This window comes from Eptesicus fuscus, chromosome 7, assembly GCF_027574615.1.
Source record: "Eptesicus fuscus isolate TK198812 chromosome 7, DD_ASM_mEF_20220401, whole genome shotgun sequence".
Classification (NCBI taxonomy): domain Eukaryota; kingdom Metazoa; phylum Chordata; class Mammalia; order Chiroptera; family Vespertilionidae; genus Eptesicus; species Eptesicus fuscus.
Window position 1 is genome coordinate 28,501,014 of NC_072479.1, and position 22,077 is coordinate 28,523,090.

General features: G+C 41.1%; 1 pseudogene; it reads left to right on the forward strand.

Annotated features, from left to right (window-relative positions):
* Positions 1-2: 2 nt before the first annotated feature.
* On the forward strand, positions 3-20,811 carry LOC129147072 (40S ribosomal protein S18-like; annotated as a pseudogene).
* The last annotated feature ends 1,266 nt before the right edge of the window (positions 20,812-22,077 follow it).

Below are 22,077 nucleotides of genomic sequence, written 5' to 3' on the forward strand. Positions count from 1 at the left end.
AGATGAAGAGAGTTCAAGGTATAGAAACTACACAAAATGGTGCCAATCTCACCAGTAACTGTCATATTTCTCTGAAGCCAAAACAGGATGGACTGAAAGACCAGTGTAGTTAACATCAGAAGACTGGGCTACAAATCTCTCTCTCTTCCTGGCAACCTACTCTTCTAAACATACCTTCAGCCTTCTGTGATGGTAAACAGGACTTCAGGGGGCAGAGAGACACAAGGCCCCACACAGCCCTACAGGCAGAGCCTGGCTCACAGTTCAGCAGATGTCAAGGATGATGAAAATAAAATCACTCATATCATTTTTAAGTCATCACAGGATTGACTGATTCAGGCAAAAATCAATGGATGTGTAATATCATGATTTAGAAGAAACATACATATATTTGCTCTTCATCTACAGATCTTCGAAAGCCATGGGAACTTCCTGTGATGGTAGCAATAAAGCCTCCCTTGTTATAAAATACTGTCATTTGCGACAATATGGATAAATCTTGAGAATATTATGCTAAGTGGAATAAGTCAGACCGAAAAAGTTAAGAACCATATGATTTCACTCATATGTGCGATATAAAACTTAAAGCAACAAGTGAACAAACAATAAAAGAAACAACCAAAAACTCATAGACACAGACAATAGCATGGCAGTTACCAGAGAGAAAGGGAGTGGGGAGGTATTAAAAGGTAAAGGTGATCAAATATATGGTTACAGGAGAAGATTTGACTTGGGGTGGGGAGTACACAGTGCAATATACAGATAATGTATCATAGAAATGTGCACTTGAAACTTATATAATCTTATTAAACAATGTCACCAAATTTTCTTTTAATTGCACTAGCTTTTGAGGCAGTATGTAATCTGGCCTGGCTTTCCTCTCTGATACCTTCTCACACCTCTTTGGCTCCTCCTACAGGAGACTAGCCGTGGGTACCTTTATTTCAGTTCCTCAAACACGTCAAACTTATTCTCTCAAGGCCTCTGCATCCTTTCAGGGCCTGGAATTTTCTTGTCACATAACTCGTGTCATGTTGTCATTCAGATCTCAACTAAAAAGTCATCCCCATGGGGAAGTGAATCATTTTCTAATTTTTAAAAATGTACTGATTTATGATCCATTTCACATCACTAGACACGAAGCTTCATGAGAACAGGTTCATGGCTGCCTTCTTTACTGCTATATCCTCAGGATCTAGCATAACGCTTCCTCATGATTGGTGCTCAATAAGTATTTATTGTAGGGAAGAGTGAATGAATGAAAGTCATGAGTGCATAGAGCCAATTCCTTTGTGGGGGCAGAGGTACATAATATGTTGCTGATTCACTTCATGTGCCTAGGAAGATTTTTAAAACATAGCAAGGTACTTCACATTTCTATTATTCATTTCTGGCTTGTTTGGCCCACAATATAAAAAGAAATACAACCATTTCTGAACCAATTATTTGTATTTTCCAATTATTGGAGCTTAACCAACAGTTTTAGAAATCTATACCCAAAACATTGGATTTATTTATAATGTGTAGTATTTTGAAAATGATTGGTCAAAAAACAAAGGCATGGATGCAGGAATTGGTCAAATAATTAAAATAAACAACCAACAAAATCCACACGTTAAGGACTAATTTTTCATTGGTATAACACCATAACTCTTATTACTTAAAGAGAAATGTGTCTTATTACAAAACCTATAACTCACTTCCTTTGTGACTTTAACTGCAAAGAGCTTTATTTCAGCACATGTATACAACACCCTCTAATTCACAAATCCTGTTCAATTTAATAGAAAAGAAGGTTTTAAACTGATCATTAGAAATGTGTGCTCTTTCTTCAAATACCTCTTGTTTGATTATCTTAAATTGGAGTTACCATAAAGACTGAAAACATAATATGATAGGATCTTTGTTCTTACAGTCCATGACTGTTTCATTTAACTACATAGCTTTGACACATTATTTTATTGCTTTGAAGCAAGGAGGGCAAATAGAGCCCTTAAAAAAAAAAAACACTAGAATTTAACTTATAGTAATAAAGTAAGAAAGAAATTTTTTGGATTATTTCGTTCGTTAGTCCTGTCTATCCTCACGTCATCACATTTTCAGGAAGAAAGATTGGCTGAGAACTGGCTCCAACTAAATCCTTTTTAGTGCTGTTTCACTGAAGGACTGGAAAGTGACAATTCCTATCAAGCAGCTGGTTTTTCCTTCCCTTGCCAGACTCCAGGGCAATCATGTTAAATTGAGAAAAACCACAACTCAATCGTGGGTCTTCCACTTAATTTTTCATACAAATTTAAGGTCAGACTGTGGCCTAACACCCAGTTAGGTACTTGCAACACAGAAAATGTTACACACCATGCAGCTCCTCTGAATACCATCACCATATTACCTGACAAGAGAATGCTTTTAAGATGGTAGTAGAGATGGAATTCTGTACAATGGTGCATTTTGAAGGCTGAGCTAACTCTCATAAAAATTTAGTATTTATTTCCTATGGATTGTAAAGTATTGTCAGTAAGCAAAGTTAAAGAGCTTGAATTAACTTTTACAAAAGCATGCATTTCTCGTAGAAACAACTACAATCAAATAATCTATTATAGATAAAGTATTTTTCTATAGGTATTTATAAGTAAACTAGTGACCTGGTGCATGGATTTGTGCACATTGAAAGGAAATTAATTAGAAGGTGGCTGCTGGGGAAGGACTGGGCAAGATGGGCTGGACACGCCCTGGAGCTAACCTCCAGCGGTCCTTCCCCGGCTGGCCACACCTGGGGTGGTGCCATGGCTCGAAAGGCATCTGCAGAGTGAGCGGGGTCCCTCCGGCAGGTAGGATCCCCTGGCCTGGCCTGTGGGATTGGGCCAAAGCTGGCTCTCTGACATCCCCTGAAGGGTCCCGAAATGTGAGAGGGCACTCTGTCATACAGGGTGTGGAATGCAAATGCAAGTGTGCAGCAAACCAGATTTGGGGCCGACAGTGCCCCAGCAACAACATAACCCACAGCCAAAGGTAGAATTGTGCAGACCCACAAGGAATCGGGCTCCCTTCTCTCTGTTTTTGGGGTGTGTCACCCGAGAACTGCCACTGCTAAGTCACTGTAGCTTGGCAGCTCCTGCATTGAGCGTCGGCCCCCTGGTGGTCAGTGCACATCATAGTGACCAGTCGGACACTTAGTATATTAGCTTTTATATCTATACTAGAGGACCAGTGCATGAATTCGTGCACAGGTGGGGTCCGGCCAGCCCGACCCCACTTGGTGGATCGGGGCTGGGCCTGTCAGGAGGAGGAGACAGCGGAAGGTTGGCTGGCTGGCCTGCCCCAATCGGGGCCCATCTGGGCTGGGCCAGCTGGGGAGAGGGGCTGTGATCTGTGGGCCGGCCAGCCTCACCCCTAATTGGTGTGGGGGGACCGATAAGGGGTGGAGCTGCCTGGGGGGAGGGGCCATGGGCCAATTGGGGTGGTGGGGGCTGATGGGGGTGGGGTTGGGCATGGGGAGGGGCTGTGGTTGGTGGGCTGGTCCACAGCCCACAACCCCTCTCCCCAGCCGGCCCAGCCCAGATGGGCCCCGATCAGGGCAGGCCAGCCAGCCAACTTCCTGCTGTCTCCTCCCCTGAATGGGAGGGCAGGCCAATAGGGGGCCAGCAGCCTGGGGGATGGGCCATGGGTAGTTGGCCAGTCGGCCCTGGCCCTGATCAGAATAGGGGGCTGATCGGGGGCGGAGCTGGCTGGGGGAAGGGGCCGCAGGCCAATTGAAGTTGTGGGGGCTGATCGGGGTGGGGAGGGGCTGTGGGCAGTGGGCCAGCCAGCCCCACCCCTAAATGGGGTGGGGGGGCCAGTTGGGGGCAGGCCAGCCAGTGGGAGGGGCTACAGGAGGTTGGCCAGCCGGCCCTACCCCTATTGAGGTGGGGGGCAATCAGGGGTGGGGACGGCCAAGGGGAGGTGCTGCAGGGGTTTGGCTGGCCAGCCCCACCCCCTATCAGGCCAGTTTTCTGGCCACAGTGGGCGTCACAGCAACCGGTAATTCTGGTTGTTACAGCATTCTGGTTGCTGGCTTTTTATATATATCCTATATAATAAAGAGGTAATATGCAAATTGACCCTCATGCCCTCACAAGATGGCTGCCTATGACCAGGCTGGCAGGGGGGTTAGTGAGGGACGACCAAACAACTGAACAACAGGCTGCGTGGGGCGACCATGCCAGCAGGGCGGTTAGTGAGGGACGATCAAACGACTGAACAGCAGGCTGCGTGGGATGACCAGGCTGGCGGGGGGGGAGGGCACTTTGGGGTGACCAGGCCAGTGGGGGGGACAGTTAGGAGCGACCAGACTGGCAGAGGGGGGCAGTTGGGGGCAACCAGGCTGACAGGGGGGGGCAGTAAGGGGTGACTAGGCCGGCATGGGGGGCAGTTAGAAGTGACCAGGAGGGCACACAGAGGCAGTGAGGGGCAATCAGGCCAGCAGGGGGGGCAGTTAGGGGCGATCAGGCAGGCAAGCAGGTGAGCGATTAGGAGCCAGCAGTCCAGGATTGTGAGAGAGATGTCCGACTGCCGGTTTAGGCCCGATCCTGCAGATCGGGCCTAAACCGGCAGTCGGACATCCCCCAAGGGGTCCTGATTGGAAAGAGTGCAGGCTGAACTGAGGGGACCCCCCCCATGCACAAATTTTGTGCACTGGGCCTCTACTAGATATATAAAAGCCTAAGCAACCGAACAACCAAACTACTGGTCAACCGGTCACTATGACGCACACTGACCACTGTGGGGCAGATGTTCAATGGGAGCACCACTCAGCGAGCTTGTCGGCGGTGGCAGGTGCAGCATGGCCAGGATGAGCGGGAGCAGCATGGCACCCGGCCTGAGCTCGGGCTCCTCCTCCGCCACCTGCCACTTCGCACACTACTACATCCCAGTCTGACATCCCCCGAAGAGTCCTGGATTGCAAGAGGGTGCAGGCCAGGCTAAGGAACCCCACCAGTGCACCAGGCCTCTAGTATATAGATAAGAAAATAAGAGAGGGAGATCAATGTGTGCTCTTGAGTCTGGAGTTTCCATTTAAAAGCAAACTATTATGTTGTTCCTATTTTTTTTCATATGAAGAAGCATATGATTGTCATTTTTAAGTAATTGAATTAAAATGGTTCTTACATAATTTTTTTTTTTTCTGGAAGCTTACTTACTGAATTTTGAATAGAACCTTAAATACTTTGATTTTTAAAGCTTGAGAATTCTTGTTCCACTTACTCATCTGGAGGAACATGCAAATATTGAACAGCATTTAATATTCATCAGCTCTTAAGCTGCTCTTAAGTCTTTTGGTTGACATCTTCTATGAATTGGCCATGTGATGCCTGATAGAGTCCTGAACTCTATGTTATTCTGATGACTACATTGGCCCTTTAGTAACATTTGCTCATCATCAATATTCTATGAATGAGGTGATGTTTCATTGGAAGAAACAGATTAAAAACTTATGTCTCCAATTTTGTCACATCTGGGTGAAGCTCTCAATGCAATTGTTTTTACTTTATTTTAATCTTACAAAGAAATGTTAAAATTGAAGGACTGACCCTGTGTTTAAAGTCATTGTCAGAAACAGTGAAGTCATAAGCTTCTGTTTTTAATAATCCTTCATAAAACACAGAGCATCATTAATCATAAATGGCTGCAGATTTCCTAGATCCTGGCACTGCTATGGGGCCTAAGGATTTTTAAAGGTCTTATAAATTTAAGCAAACAACAGCCTCATGACATTGCATAAAAATTTGGCTGTTATGAAAAAATTGGCTGTGATGAAAAAATGAAAAAACAGTTGAAAGCATTAAAATACTTAGAAACCGAAGATAGTTTTATTGCCTTCCAATAAAATATGTCTAATTTTCAACTACTTTCAGTTTTTATGTTTCACTAACATATCAATCAATCAACAACTTTTTATTGAGTGACTATGTGTTCAGCACCATTAAGCACTATAGGGAATACAGAAACTTATGAAAAATGTATTCATTCATGAAACATTATATCCAGCATCTATTCTGAGTGCTTTGGAAGTACTCTGTGCTTGGTAAAATGAGGAAGGAATAACTCCTTTATTTAAGAAACCTATATCCAGTTAGGGAGCTACAAATTTTACACATAAATTTTGTAAATTTATGTTTTACTTGTTTTACTTTATTTTAATCTTACAAAGAAATGTTAAAATTGAAGGAAAACATATCAAGTAAAACATATTAAAGTTCAAAGAAACTCTCCTTTGGCTCTTTTTTTCAGAAAATATTTTTCTGCTTGAGATGAGAACTAACTTTGATCTTCAACTTGGGATTCAGATATTAAGAAATAGATGAATGCTATAATCTGAATGTTTGTACCCCCTACCTCTCCTCCCCTCAAATTTATGTGTTAAAATCCTAATCCACAAAGTGATAGGGACCTTGGGAAGTGGTTAAGTCATGAGAGCTGCACCTTCATGTATAGAATTAGTGCCCTTATAAAGGATACCCCAGAGAGATGGCTGGTCCCTTCCACCAGGTAAGGACAGGTGGGGAGGCAGCAGCTGCGAACCAGGAAGAGGGACCTCATCAAAATGAGAGCATGCTGGTGCCTTGATTTTGGATCTTTTTTTTTTAGAACTTTAAAAGATAAATTTCTGTGGTTTATAAGCAGTCCAGTTCATGGTATTTTGTTGTAGCAGCCTGAACAAACTAAGACAAGGAACTTTCAGTTAGAGAAATAACACAGACAACACACATACATGAACATGCATACCTGTAAAATATACATGTAAAATGTCTACCTACACATGTATGTTTCAGGAGAAAGTGAGTAGATCAGTATTAATAAAGGGAGTGCATATGGAAGAAATAAGGTTCACAAAAATATTCTGACAATACAATTTGCACAGTGCTTCTTCAACTCGAGTAAATTGCATTAAACATTATGCATAGACATATGGCTAAATTTCATAAGGAGTGAAAATGGAAGAGATAGAGCATGAGTTCTCAAAGAACTTTTAATAAAGCATTGGGGGATATATAAAGAATTCTGACTAATTTTGGAATATAAAACTATGGGTATGTAGGACAGAAACTTTTTAAAGTTGTCAATGTGAGCTAAATCTTAGAGAGAGTTTAGGGCAGCGGTTCTCAACCTGTGGGTCACGACCCCTTTGGGGGTTGAATGACCCTTTCATAGGGGTCGCCTAAGACCATCGGAAAACACAGATATTTTCATTACTATTCATAACAGTAGCAAAATTACAGTTATGAAGTAGCAACAAAAATAATTTTATGGTTGGGGGTCACCACAACATGAGGAACTGTATTAAAGGGTCGTGGCATTAGGAAGGTTGAGAACCACTGGTTTAGGGTAACATAAACAGAAGCAGACTGTGAAGTCATTCCATGTTGAAGGAACAATTTGGACACAGGGAGCTGAGAATAATGAAATGTACCCGCATTGAAGACAACATATCTACTTTCATTTGAATGTGTGAGAAGTTAGAAATCAAGCTTCATACAATGATCTGCTGGTGAAGTTTAAAAAATATATGTATGCATATAGACAAATCTATTAGTGTACATTGATTTAAAATAAACTTTACAGATGCAAAGGATGTATAACTCAAAATTTTATTAAAAATAATACAATATAAAATACTGTTTGTAAAATTTTCATATAGCCAAATGATTCTCACAGAGTGCTTTCATCAGTTTTGGCTGCATTAGTTTATAAAGAGCCAAACTATAGCTGTAATTGACAATCCAGTGTAGTTCCAACATGAATATTGGTTGATACCTTGGCTTACATTAATTAGTAAGATAAAGTGAAACAATAAAGATTGGCCATCTTGAAGGGAAGAGTGGCTGGGATCAAAAGCCTAGCCTTACCTTCAACCGGGAAGAACTTGGATACCTCCCAGAACCCTACAACCACAACACCCAGGGACCAGCTGCGAACCCACGAACACCGGGTCTCAAGCAGTGCAAATTTATGGACACGGACAAGCCCTGCACCTTCTCACGAAAAGGTCAAATATCGTCTAGAGAAAGGTGAGGTCTGAAATCCAGGCTGGAGGGAGAAATGCGCACAGCAGCATCTAGAGTTTCAAAGGAAGTCTGTGCCCCACAAAATCCACCGCCATTGGAGTCAGTATAGCCCGTGAATGTGGAATGGGGTCCACAGGGCTGCTGGCAGAAGAGAACTCTAGAAATCAACCCATAGCTGGGCTGGGCACAGAAAGACAGCCTGAAGTTCTATCAGTATACCAGCTGCACAGTGCCAAGGGAAAAAGACGTGCACAGAGACATGAGCAGAGTCGCGTGCAGTGCTGGGGGAAAAAGTCATGAGTCTGCATGCTTACTCTGGCTTTTTTTCTCTTTAAATCCTTGCTTTTAATTAATAAGCCCAGTACATAGAATATCCCAATTGAAAACACTCTCAGAGACTGTAGGGGAACCTGGGGATCAGAGTGGGGAGAAATGATCAGAAAACCAGCTCTGGGGCAGTCCATTCTCCCAACCCAGTATTAAGTATGGCAAGGAAAATAAAAACTAAATACTGGGTAGAGAGGACATATAGCCCCGGATGTCAATACAGAAACACTGCCACCCAGGGGTTGAATCAGAAATTGGCTCTTGTGTAAATACAACTAAAGAAAGGCTGAGAAACAAAGAAATACCGCCTACTTGAAAACAGGATTGTGGCTTACAACACAGAGGAGCAGTGGAACGCAAGGAACTTCAATACTGTCCTGACTACCTGACAGGAAACAGGAGTGCCAAACAGAACAGTAGAGGAAGTGAATTACCTTCACTACTGCACATTTTTATTTTTTATCTTTTACTTAAGAAACTAATTTTTTTCCTTTTTTTCTCACTTGATTTTACTTTTTTAATTATTATATTTTTATTTTTAATTAGCATTATTTCTACTATTATTTTACCTCTTTTTAAAGTTTTATTTTTCTTTATTTTATTTTATTTTATTTTATTTTGGGATTAGTGTCCTACATTCTATTTTCATTTTTCCTTAACATCATTTTACTCTATCTTAACTTTACCTTTACGCCAACACACTCTTCCTCACTTTTCCCCTTTTGTTGTTCTGTTTCTCTTACCCTATTCCTGCTTTAGATTTTCCCTATTCTTTCTTTTTACCCCCTGTTAGAAATTCATCCTACTTATATATCTAATTTCTGCTCCGCTGCTCCAAGTCCATACACACTTCTCTCTTCTCTTTCTTCACTATCCAATTATTTTTATCTCTTCTCTTTTTTCTTTCTTTTTTCTTTTTGTTTTATTTTGTTTTGTTTTGCCCTTCTTTCTCTCTGTCCTGTTGTTGTTTGTTTGATTGTTGATCAGTTTGGTTTTTTGTTTGTTTGTGTGATTATTTCTCTCTTTTTTTTTCCTTTTTTTTTTCCTCTCCTCACTTGTTATTAGTTATTGTTTGTAGTTTACATTCATCTCTGGGTGTTTGTTGTTTGCATTTTTTGGGATTAGTTGTTCTATTGGAGTTTTCTCCCCATATAAGTAGTTTTTCCCCCTTCTTTTTTTATTCTCTTTCTTTTCTCTCTAACTTTTTAATCTTTTCTCAATATCATTTTTGCACTCTTTTTTAATCCCCTGATTCTCTTTTCTCTGGTGGTCAACTTTATTTGGGGTTATTAGTATCATGAATACATTTATGTTCAGTGCCTTGTGACTTGTTGTATTGTATTTTGTGCCTTTGAGTCAATGCAGGAGAGAGAGAGCTACATAAGCATACACCCAGAGAGGAGTGATCATGGAGAGACAAAGAAACAGCCAGCATACGAAAGAAAAGAAGGCATCACCAGAAAAGGAATTAAATGAAATGAATTAAATGAAATTAAGGCAAGCAATATGTCAGAGAAAGAATTCAGAGAAATGGTCATAAGGTCGCTGAAAAGGTTGGAAGCCAAGTTCAACAATATGTGTAAGACCAAAGGGGAAATGAAGAAGAACCAAGAGGAAATGAAAAATGAAATCACTGCAATAAAGAGCTCAATAGAAAGCATCAACAGTAGATTAGAAGAAGCAGCAAACTGCATCAGTGAGCTGGAAGACAAGGTAGGAAAAAATACACAAGCAGAGCAGCATCTAGAAAAAAAAAAACACTTTAAAAATAGGAGGAGAGCCTAAAGGAGCTTTGGGACAACACGAAACAAAACAACATCTGCATAATAGGGGTGCCAGAAGGAGAGGAAACTGATCAAGGAATAGAAAACCTGTTTGAAGAAATAATGACAGAAAACTTCCCTGATATAAAGGGGGGGGGGGGAATCACACAAGTACAAGAAGTTCACAGAGTCCCAAACAAAATGTACCCAAAAAGACTGATGCCAAGGCACATTATAATTAAATTGGCAAACACCAACTACAAAATAAGAATCTTAAAAGCAGCCAGAAAGAGACAGAAAGTTACCTACAAAGGATCCCCCATCAGACTAGAAACTGATTTCTCAACAGAAACACATCAGGCCAGAAGGGAATGGAATGAAATATACAAAGTCATGCAAAGAAGGGTCTGAATCCAAGAATACTGTACCCAGCAAGGCTATCAATCAAAATTGAAGGTGAAATCAGGAGCTTCAGAGACAAAAAGGGACTAAGGGAGTTTATTACCACCAAACCAGCAATGCAAGAAATGCTAAAGGGTCTGCTGTAAAAAAGAAGAAATAGGAAGTGAAGAAGGAACACAGGCATAAAGAATAAAAATGGTGACAAACAAGTACCTATCAATAATAACTTTAAATGTAAATGGATTAAATATCCCAACCAAAAGACATAGGGTAGCTGAGTGAATAAGAAAACATGATCCATATATCTGCTGTCTACACAAAACCCACCTCAGAAAAAAGGACTCACACAGACTGATGGTGAAGGTATGGAAAAGGTTTTTCAGGCGAATGAAAATGAAAAAAAAGGCTGGGGTAGCAATACTTATATCTGACAAATTAGATCTCAAAGTGAAGGCCAGAACAAGAGATAAGGAAGGCCACTACATAATACTAAAGGGAGCAATTCAACAAGAAGATATAACTCTGGTAAACATATATGCACCCAATACAGGAGCACCCAAATACATTAAAAAAAACTCCTGGAGGATATCAAGGGAGAGATTGACAGCAATACAGTCATAATAGGGGACTTCAATACCCCACTAACACCACTGGACAAATCCTCTAAACAAAAAATCAGCAAAGAAACATCAATCCTAAATGACTCACTAGATCAGATGGAATTAATTGACATCTTCACAACATTTCATCCCAAAGCCACAGAATATACATTCTTCTCAAGTGCACATGGGTCATTTTCAGAGATAGACCATATATTGGGACACAGGCAAAGTCTCTTCAAATTCAAGAAGACAGAAATCATATCAAGCATCTTCTCAGATAACAATGGCATAAAACTAGAAATCAACTACAATAAAAAACAATAAAAAAAATTCAAACACCTGGAGGCTAAATAGCAGACTATTAAATAATGACTGGGTTACCAGAGAGATTAAAGAAGAAATAAAAAGCATCATGGCAACAAATGACAATGAAAACACAACAATCCAAAATCTATGGGATACAGTGAAAGCAGTCTTGAGAGGGAAGTTCATAGCTCTATAGGCCTACCTCAAAAAAACAAGAAACAATGGTAATAAATTATCTAACCCTAAAACTCAAAAAGTTAGAAAGAGAGCAACATGAAAAGTTGCTCTCATTCATTATACTAAATGAATTAAATGAAATTAAAAGTTGCTCTCATTCATGATACTAAATGAATTAAATGAAATTAAGGCAAGCAATATGTCAGAGAAAGAATTCAGAGAAATGGTCATTATGGAATTCAGCATAAGCAGAAGGAAGGAAATAATAAAAATCAGAGCAGAGATAAATGACATAGAGGCCAAAAAAAAACAATACAAAAGATCAACAAAACCAAGAGCTGGTTCTTTGAAAGGATAAGCAAGATTGATGAACCTCTAGCCAAGTTCACCAAGAAGCAAAGAGAGAGGACCCAAATAAACAAAATCAGAAATGAAAGAGGTGAAGTGACAACCGATCCCACAGAAATACAAACAATTATGAGAAAATACTATAAACAACTCTATTCCAACAAAACGGACAACTTAGATGAAATGGACATATTCTTAGAAAAATACAAGCTCCCAAAACTCAACCAAGAAGAATCAAAAAACCTGAATAGGCCAATAACTACCAAAGAAATTGAATCAGCGATCAAAAATCTTCCATCAAAAATGCCCTGGTGTGGATGGCTTTACAGGGCAGTTCTACCAAGCATTCAAAGAAGAACTAAAACCTATCCTCCTCAGACTGTATCAAAAAATTCAAGAGGAAGGCACACTCCAACCTCTTCCTATGATGCCAGCATTACCCTAATACCAAAAACAGGTAAAGACACCACAAAAAAAAAGAGAACTACAGGCCAATATCCTTAATGAACATAGATGCTAAAATCCTCAACAAAATTCTAGCAAATCGGATTCAGCAATACATTAGAAAGATCATACACCATGACCAAGTGGGATTTATTCCAGTGATGCAAGGATGGTACCATATCCGCTAATCAATAAATGTGATACATCACATAAACAAACTGAGAGACAAAAATCACATAATCATATCAATTGATGCAGAAAAAGCATTTGACAAAATCCAACACTCTTTCTTGATAAAAATCTCTCAGCAAAGTGGGAATAGAGGGATCATACCTCAACATAATAAAAGCCCTATATGACAAACCTACAGCCAACATCATACTCAATGGACAAATCTAATCTCATTTCCCCTAAGAACAGGAACAAGACAAGGATGCCCACTTTCACCACACCTGTTCAACATAGTACTAGAAGTACTAGATATAGCATTCAGACAAGAATAAGAAATAAAAGGCATCCAAATTGGAAAAGAAGAAGTAAAACCATCCTTATTCGCAGATGAATGATACTATACATAATAAACCCCAAATACTCCATCAAAAAGCTACTAGACCTAATATATGAACTTGGCAATGTAGCAGGATACAAAATTAACACCCAGAAATATATGACCTTTTTATACGCCAATAATGAACTCACAGAAAGAGAAATGAAAAAAAAAACAATCCCATTTACCATTGAACCAAAAAAAAATAAGATACCTAGGAATAAACTTAACTAAGGAGGTAAAAGACCTGTACTCAGAAAACTACAGGATATTGAAAAAAGAGATAGAGGAAGATATAAACAAATGGAAGAACATACCATGTTCATGGATTGGTAGAATCAACATCATTAAAATGTCCATACTACCCAAAGAAATCTATAGATTCAATGAAATACCTATTAAAATACCAATGGTATATTTCAAAGAACTAGAACAAACTCTACAAAAATTCATCTGGAATAAAAAAAAGACCCCGAATAGCCACAGCTATCCTGAGAAAGAAGAACAAAGTTGGAAGGATCACAATAGCAAATATCAAGTTATATTACCAAGCCACGGTTCTCAAAACTGCTTGCTATATGTCACAAGAACAGACATATAGACCAATGGAACAGAATAGAGAACCCAGAAATTGACCCAAGCCATTATACTGAATTAATATTTGACAATGGAGGCAAGAGCATACAACGGAGTCAAAACAGTCTCTTTAATAAATTGTGCTGGGAAATTTGGTCAGATATGTGCAAAAAAATGAAACTAGATCACCAACTTACACCATACACAAAAACAAACTCAAAATGGCTCAAGGACTTCAATGTAAGACAGGAAACCATAAAAATCCTACAAGAAATTAAATTATGCATAAATTTTTACGATTAAATTATGCATAAAAACCATAAAAATCCTAGGCAAGAAAATTGCAGACATATGTCATAGCAATATCTTTAGAGACACAGATCCTAGGGCAAGAGAGACTAAGGAGAAAATAAACAAATGGGACTACATCAAAATAAAAAGTTTATGCACAGCAAAAGAAACCATCAATAAAACAAGAAAGCCCACTGCATGGGAGAACATATTTTCCAATGTTATCTCATATAAGGGTTTAATCTCCAACATTTACAGGGAACTCATACAACTTAACAAAAGGAAGATATACAATCCAATCAAAAAATGGGCAAAGGACCTAAATAGATACTTTTCGAAAGAGGACATTCAGAAAGGCCAAGAGACATATGAAAAAAAGCTCAAAATCACTAATCATCCGAGAGATGCAAATCAAAACAACAATGAGATATCACTTCATACCTGTCAGAATGGCTATCATCAACAAATCAACAAACGACAAGTGCTGGAGAGGATGTGGAGAAAAAGGAACCCTCGTGCACTGTTGGTGGGAATGCAGACTGGTGCAGCCAATGTGAAAAACAGTATGGCGTTTCCTCAAAAATTTAAAAATTGAATCACCATTTATCACCCCTTTACCTTTTTCTACCTTCCCCATAACCCTTTTCCTCTGGCAATCACCATACTATTATTTATGTAAAAAAGAAAAACATAAAATCATCCTCAGGCTGTGTTTCCACAAGTTTTGTGAAACCAGAGGGCCCCCTTTGAACAAGGGGATTTTAAGAGTGTCCAATACCACCCATTAATTCGTAGCTAAGAGGATTTGCTTCCTACTGTAGGCTTTGATATCTGAAGACGCTAGATAAAAATATTTTTTAAAAGATAAATATTAGTAGGCACAAAAAAACAAACAAACAAACAAACAAACAGAAATTACCTTAACAATGAAAATTGTTGATTTGAGTCACATCAGTTTGACATTTCTACAGCGTAAGTGTGTGGGGTTTTTGTTAGCCCAGGGGATAGATTTAAAAGGCTTGAAAACTTTTCAGATACAGGAAGAATGGAGTTCAAAACAATAAAATATAAGCTTAATGAGTAAAGAACCAGTATTTGTCATTTTCCGATAACTTATCCAGAGTTAAGAAGACGCTTCAGTGCCAGAGAAATCTGAGGACTCCAAGAGGGCAGGTCAAGATCTGGAAATCAGCAGAGACCTTATGCTGTTAATCCTTACCTGAGGATGTTTTTCCATTGCTAGGGTATCAACAGAGGCCTTTTTAATGGGAGTGCAGGTAGCAAACTACATTTGTCCCCAAGCAAGTTCCTCCATCTGCGTGGGTGGAGAGTGGTTTTGGAAATTGTTTTCCTCCGGACTCTCAGCCTTTTGCTCCACCCATTTTATATCCGGCGCTTCTCCGTTTTCTCCGGGTCTTGCTGGAATCGGCTGGACTCCGGTCTCTGGGATTCATGTAGGATGTGTCTATAATGAACAAAGCCTCTTTTATGCATATCTGCACAGCAGACACAGCGGCACGGGTGGTCTGCCCTCCAAACCTGTGGGTAATCGGCTAGAGTGGGCAAGCAGTTCTGAAGGTGGTGCCTCCAGGACCTGGGCGGCTGTTTGGTCCTGGTTGGGAAGGTCCCTAAATTATTTATACACTTGCTGTGTGGCCAACAGCATGTTCTTCCTCTTTGTCATCTCATTCCGCCCTCTGAGGTTCTGAGATGAGGTGTGGTTAAGTACTCATCCACCAGTTTGTATGGAAACTGCTCCATACACATAGGCAAAGTCCAAAGCCAAATGAATGGCCTCATTCTCCATGCAGACAGCTGGTCAACAGGCAGCTCCTTTATCTTCACCTTGACCTCCAAAGGCACTGAGGAAAGGTGGAGAAGGGCCCTGCCAAGTCTCCTTCCTTATATTATTTCATGTATTATTCCTCTCTACATTTTTTATTCCTTACTAGAGGTCCCATGCACAGAATCCATGCAAGGGGCTGGGCCCCGCCACAGCCCCCACCCACCATGGCTTCATCCAGAAGGACGTCCGGTCTAATTAGCATATTATGCTTTTATTATTATAGACTAGTGGCCCGGTACACAAAATTCATGCATGGAGGGGGGGTTCCCTCAAGCCCAGCCTGCCTGCACCCTCTCCAATTGGTGATCCCTTGGGGCATGTCTGACTTCCGGTTTAGGCCCACAGGGATCAGGCCTAAACCTGCAGTCAGACATCCCTCTTGCAATCTGGGACCGATAGCCTGCCAGCCTGCCTGATTGCCCCGCCCCTAACTGCCTCTGCTTGCCTGTCTGATTGCCCTACCTGCCTGATCGCCCCTAACTGCCCTCCCCTGCCGACCTGATCTCGCCCACAACTGCTCTCCTCTGCCAGCCTGATCTCTTCCCCAACTGCCCTCCCCTGCTGGCCTGGTTGCCCCCAACTGGCCCTCCCCTGCTGGCATGGTTGCCCCCAATGGCCCTCCCCTGTCGGCCTGATCATGCCCCCAACTGCTCTCCCATGCCAGCCTGATCACCCCTAACTGCCTCTGCCTGCAAGCCTGATCTTGCCCCCAACTGCCCTCCCCTTCTGGCCAATTTGGTTCTGATTGGTTGGTTTCTATGCCAGTCAGCGTCAAAAGCTCCACCTCCTAGGCAGCCATTGGATCCTCACAGTTCACCCAGATTTGGTTCTGATTGGTCAGTTTCTATGCCAGGCAGCATCTCTGGACCTATTTCCAGGCCCGATCAGAAAGGCGGGGCTGACCTGCAGCCCCACAGAGGCCTGAAGAGAAACAGAGGTGCGACTGCTGGCGAAGCCCGCAGAGAAAGAGAGAGGCAATGGCTGATCAACAGCTGCCACGGAGGCTGTGGATCAGATCCTGCCTCTCTCTCTGGGCCTGATCCACAGCCCCCTCAGCAGTCAGTGCTGGGTTGCTGTGCCCACACCAGCAGCAGTCAGTGTCAGGTCGCCACGGCAACCCAGCACTGACTGCAGGACTGACTTCTGGTGTTTCATGGAGCCTTTGGTCAGTCATTACGGACCCTGGGTTTTTATATATTAGGATTCTATCTTTATTATTTGCTTTTTCTTATTTCTTTAGTCTGTTGTTTTTATGTAAGCTTTTTCAGTTAAATGTTTAATCTATTGATTTTTAAATATCTCTTTTTTCTTATATTAGCAGAGTTTCTCAAATTTTGGTGTTTTTTTTTTTCTCTGTAGTTCAGTTCTAAGTATTTCACTATTACTCTTGCCTTTTTTAACCCAAAGGTAAATTAATAATATGCTTTGGAGCTTCCAATATGTGGGATTTTTTTAATAAACTATACATATTTTATTTGTTCTGGTTAGGCAACATATTCTGCAAGATGTTAATTGCTTGGAATTTATTTAATATTTATTTGTGACCTAGAATATAATACATTTTTGCAAATGTCCCATGAATTCTTTCAAAGAATGAACATTTGTTTTTTTTGTTGAGTTTTTTATGCATTTATTAGTTTGAATGTATAACTTTATCTTCCCTAATAAAACAGTAATATGCAAATTGACCGCACCTTCACTACACCCATAAGCCACGCCCACCAGCCAATCAGAAGCAAATATACACATTAAACCAGCAAAGATGGGGGGGGGAGAGGGCAGCACCCATGCCAGTGAGATCCAAGCCATGATGGTGGACTGGGGCAGGCGGTTAGCGCCGGCAGCCGGCTGACCAGGTCCACCATCACCGATCCCGGACCAGGGCAGGCGGCGTGGGTTAACGCCCGCAGCCGGCTGCCCAGGTCCGCCATCACCGATCTCAGACCGGGGCAGCTGCCTGCCCAGGTCCATCACCGATCGCGGACCAGGGCAGGCGGCGTGGGTTAACGCCCGCAGCCGCCTGCCCAGGTCCACAATCCCGGATCCAGGTGGCGTGGGTTAGCACCCACAGCCATCTGACCAGGTCCCTGATAGGGACTTGGAGTCTAGCATAATGAAAAGAATAGTCAGCAAAAGCAGGAGACAAGGTTTCATAAGTTCTCCCCCAGGTCACCACTGTTCTCTTATACATTTTAATTATCCCAGACTTTGCATGATGGGATTTGATTTGAATTATGCCTGATAGAGATTGCATGGCATGAATTGTAGGCTCATTCTTTCTTTTTGTGGTTGCCTGACTGAGAAAGGCCTTGGAATGAGAGAAGGCACTTTTATTTTCCTTTTTCATTCTTTAGAGGCTGAGGAATTACAGTTATATGAAGAACTTAGTGAGAGAATGAAAGTCTCATGCTGTATTTTTCTGTAAGTTTTATCATGTGGACTATCAAAAACTTGGTGGGATCCTTTTCAAGAGGTGTTAGAAAAATTATGTTGGAATTAACATTCAAGAGTAAAAGGAGAGAAGTGAGTGGTGGGTAAAGGAAAGAACTTTGTCCTAGAAACCAAATAGAAGCCACATAAACCTTCAGATTCTTACTCATTGTGCTTTGGAGGTATTAAAGGATAATTTTTAAAAAAGTTAAAATCATGACTTATAATCTGTATAGATAAAAGGCTAAGTGACCGACATTTGTCCATCCGTCCGACCAACTGGTACATATGACGAACTGGAAATATAAAAATAAACTTTGACTTGTACACGTGCCATACATATAAAGCTCTCGCTGGCGCTAATTTGAATGTTGCATTTGGTGGGAAAGTTCTTTTCAGAGGGGATTTTTGTGTTGCCATGCTATACGATTGGCCATAGTACAAATAAGTTTTAAAGTACTGTAGTGTTTGGGGATGTTTCAGACAGTTGTCTCTTAAAACAAATATGAGATCAGAGGATTCTGCTTATAGTGAATGGTTAGTAAAACTTGGAGATGGCAAACTTGATAGCAGTTTTCATTTAGGAATGGATATTATTGAAATTCCCCATGAAATGATTTTTAATGGATCTATTATTTAAGCCATCTTTGGAAATAGTATATCTATAGATAATATTAAAAATATATCTAAACATGCAATTCTTTGTTCAAAAAATGAGCACGTTCAAAAATTAAATGAAGAAATTTTGGATATACTTGATGGAGATTTTCACGCCTATTTGAGTGGTGATTCCATTGACTCAACAGATGATGCTGAAAAGGCAAATTTTCCTATTGAATTTCTTAAATCACAAGGACAAACTCTAGACATAGTAGAAATATTCCTACCTGAACCCATTTTTGGACATGGTCAGTTATATGTTGCTTTCTCTCTCGCTTTTTTAAAAAGTATTTTTTAAAAATATTTTATTGATTTTTTTACAGAGAAGAAGGGAGAGGGATAGATAGAGAGAAATATCGATCAGCTGCCTCCTGCACACCTCCTACGGGGGATGTGCCCGCAACCAAGGTACATGCCCTTGACCGGAATCGAATCTGGAATCTTTCAGTCCACAGGGCGACGCTCTATCCACTGAGCCAAACCAGTTACGGCTGTTGCTTTCTCTTGAGTTCAAAGAGCATATTATGTTAAAGCTGTAAATACTTTATCTCAAGGGAAATTAGTCAAGCACTCTGAAAGTGTTTTTACTCTTAATGTGGTATACAGGAAGATATTAGAATAAGTTTAATCACTTTATCAATCATTATTTGCATCAATGTTGTTTTTATATTACGAGTTTGTTATTGTTATATCAGTTTGTTATTGTTATATCATTTTGTTATTGTTTACTTATTAATAAACTTATGTATTATTTTCATATATGTTGTACTCATTTCCTTTTATCTCTCACACTTTTATTATAGAGAAAGGGCAAATAGCAATATTAAAATATTTCATCTAATTAATTCCCTTTCAATGTGCACGAATTTCGTGCACCGGGCTACTAGTATATATATATATTACACATTTACTTATTTTTCAATTTCTGAGATGTGTGTGTTTCAAACTATAACTGTTGACATACATATTTTTCCTTGTAGTTGTTAGTAATTTATAAATAAAAGTAAAGGATATCTGTCCAGAGAATTGTTTACTATTTATTATTAATATATGTAAAAACATGTAGTGAGATTTGGAAGCAGTCTACAATTCGTATTAAAGAAGTGGTGTGGCTGGGGAAATAGTATGTGTTCTTTTTTTTTTTTCCCCCCCCCATGGTGTGGTTTGCAGCTCTGAACTTCTCCTTCAGAATGGAGGTGCTCATTCCTTAGAAGCTGAAGGTATTTATAGTTGGCAGGTGCCAACGAAAGTCCTTTTCTGAAAAATGGCCTCAGCTAAAGGGAGCCACACACTAAGTTATGCCTCCCAGTCAAATGATTGATCCATATGGACATTAAAGACTGTGTCCCTTATCTCTGAAGAACCATACCAGCTGCAGAGTCCTATGATCTGAGTCATTTGTTACAGCTCTGTTTCAGTGTAACCCCTCCCTTTGCCCAGAGTTATCTCCCTCACTCCCTCACAGGGGTTAGTCCTAGTCCTGAGAGCACTCTCCAAGTTACCTGCACAAAAACCTCCATTCCAGAGTCTCTTTTCCTGAGGCAATACAGCCCTAAACAATGCACTTGCACTTGTGAGACTGAATGAGTTAAAAAATAAATGTATACTTCCACAAGAAGCCTACACACTGCCCCTGGTGATCCCTGAGGAGTTCATTTTTTGAATACTCAACACCAGTATCAATGGGTAGTGGAAATTAGCCTTTGCTATCACAGCAACTGAGGGTGTGGGGTGAAGATCTGCTCATGTGATGTTGAAGAAAGCAGGCATCAAGCTCACCAACAGGACAAGTGAGCTCACTAAGGATGAGGTGGAATGTGTGGTCACTGTTATATATAATCCACAACGGTACAAGATCCCAGACTTGTTGTTGAACAGACAGAAGGATGTGAAGGATGTAAAATACAGCCAGGTCCTGGCCAACGGTCTGGACAACAAGCTCTGAGAAGACCTGGAGTTACTGAAGAAAATTCAGGTGGAAAGAGGGCTGCACCCCTTCTGGGGTCTTTGTGTTCCAGGCTAGTATACCAAGACCACCAAGAAGAAATAAATTAGTAGGCCTTGTCTATTAATAAATAGTTTATACACCTAAAAATATAAATAAATTCATAAACTGAATGGCACGATTGTCCCTGTAACATACAGCTCAACAAATCCGTTTTTTATATATGTACTGGAGATCTGGTGCACAAAATTCATGCACAGGAGGCTGGGAGGGTCCCTCAGCCTGGCCTGCACCTTCTCACAATCCGGGACCCCTCGGGTATGGTCGCTAGGCCTGGCCGGCCATCAGGGCCTATTGGGGTTTTCCTTCCCTGCCCCACCGCTGCCACTGCTTGCCATCTGTGCAGCACTGTCCCTCCTTCCCCCCCCACCAGTCACCTCCCTCTGTGGGCGATAGGCGTGGGGTGCGATCACTTGACTGGCCTGGGCCTCCCTCTGTGGGGTGATTGCTGGCTAGCCCTGCACACCTGCCACAGCATCACTGGCCAGTGGCCTGGGCCTCCCTCTGTGGGGCAATCGATCGCAGGGCCCCCAGATCGATCACCGAGCAGAGAGAGGCCCTGCCCACCCGCCGCAGCACCACCAGCTGGGTAGCCTGGGCCTTCCTCTGTGGGGTGATCATGGGGCGTGGCAGGGCCCCCGACCAATCACATCGCACCGTCTTGGCTGGCCTGGCGCCAGTGCGTGTCATAGCATGGTTGTCTGGAAGGTGGTCCAGACGGTCGAACTGCTGTTTGGTCATTCAGTTGATTTGCATATTACACTTTTATTATTATAGATAGTGTATTGATTTTTTTTTCTTTTCTTTTCTTTTTTTTTTTTTTTAGAGAGAGAGGAAGGCAGAGGGAGAGAGAGAGAAAAACATTGATGTGAGAGCACAATATCCATTGGCTGCCTCCTGCACATCTCCTACCAGGGCTCAAGCAGCAGCCCTCCTGGGGATGTGCGCTTGACCTGGAATCCAACCAGCAACCTCCTGGTGCATGGGAAGATGCCCAGCCAACTGAGCTACACCAGCCAGGGCTCAACACATCTTTTTATGGTGGTGTCAGCTCCTAAAGACACCATCTTGACACACACAAAAATTATAAAATAAAGAGAAATTCAATTGAACTAGCAAAGTCTTAAAAATTAAAAGATTTTGGGTCTGGGTAGAGAGTTCATAAGAGATTTAAAACCTGCTAGAGAAAAGTTTGAAAGGAAAGTCAAAGTAGAAATGAAAGTTTGTTCCCAACAAGGTTAATAAGTTTTATTAACAAAACCTAACAGTGATGGAAAAGGTGATGAAAAGACACTTCAAAAGCATAAAAAA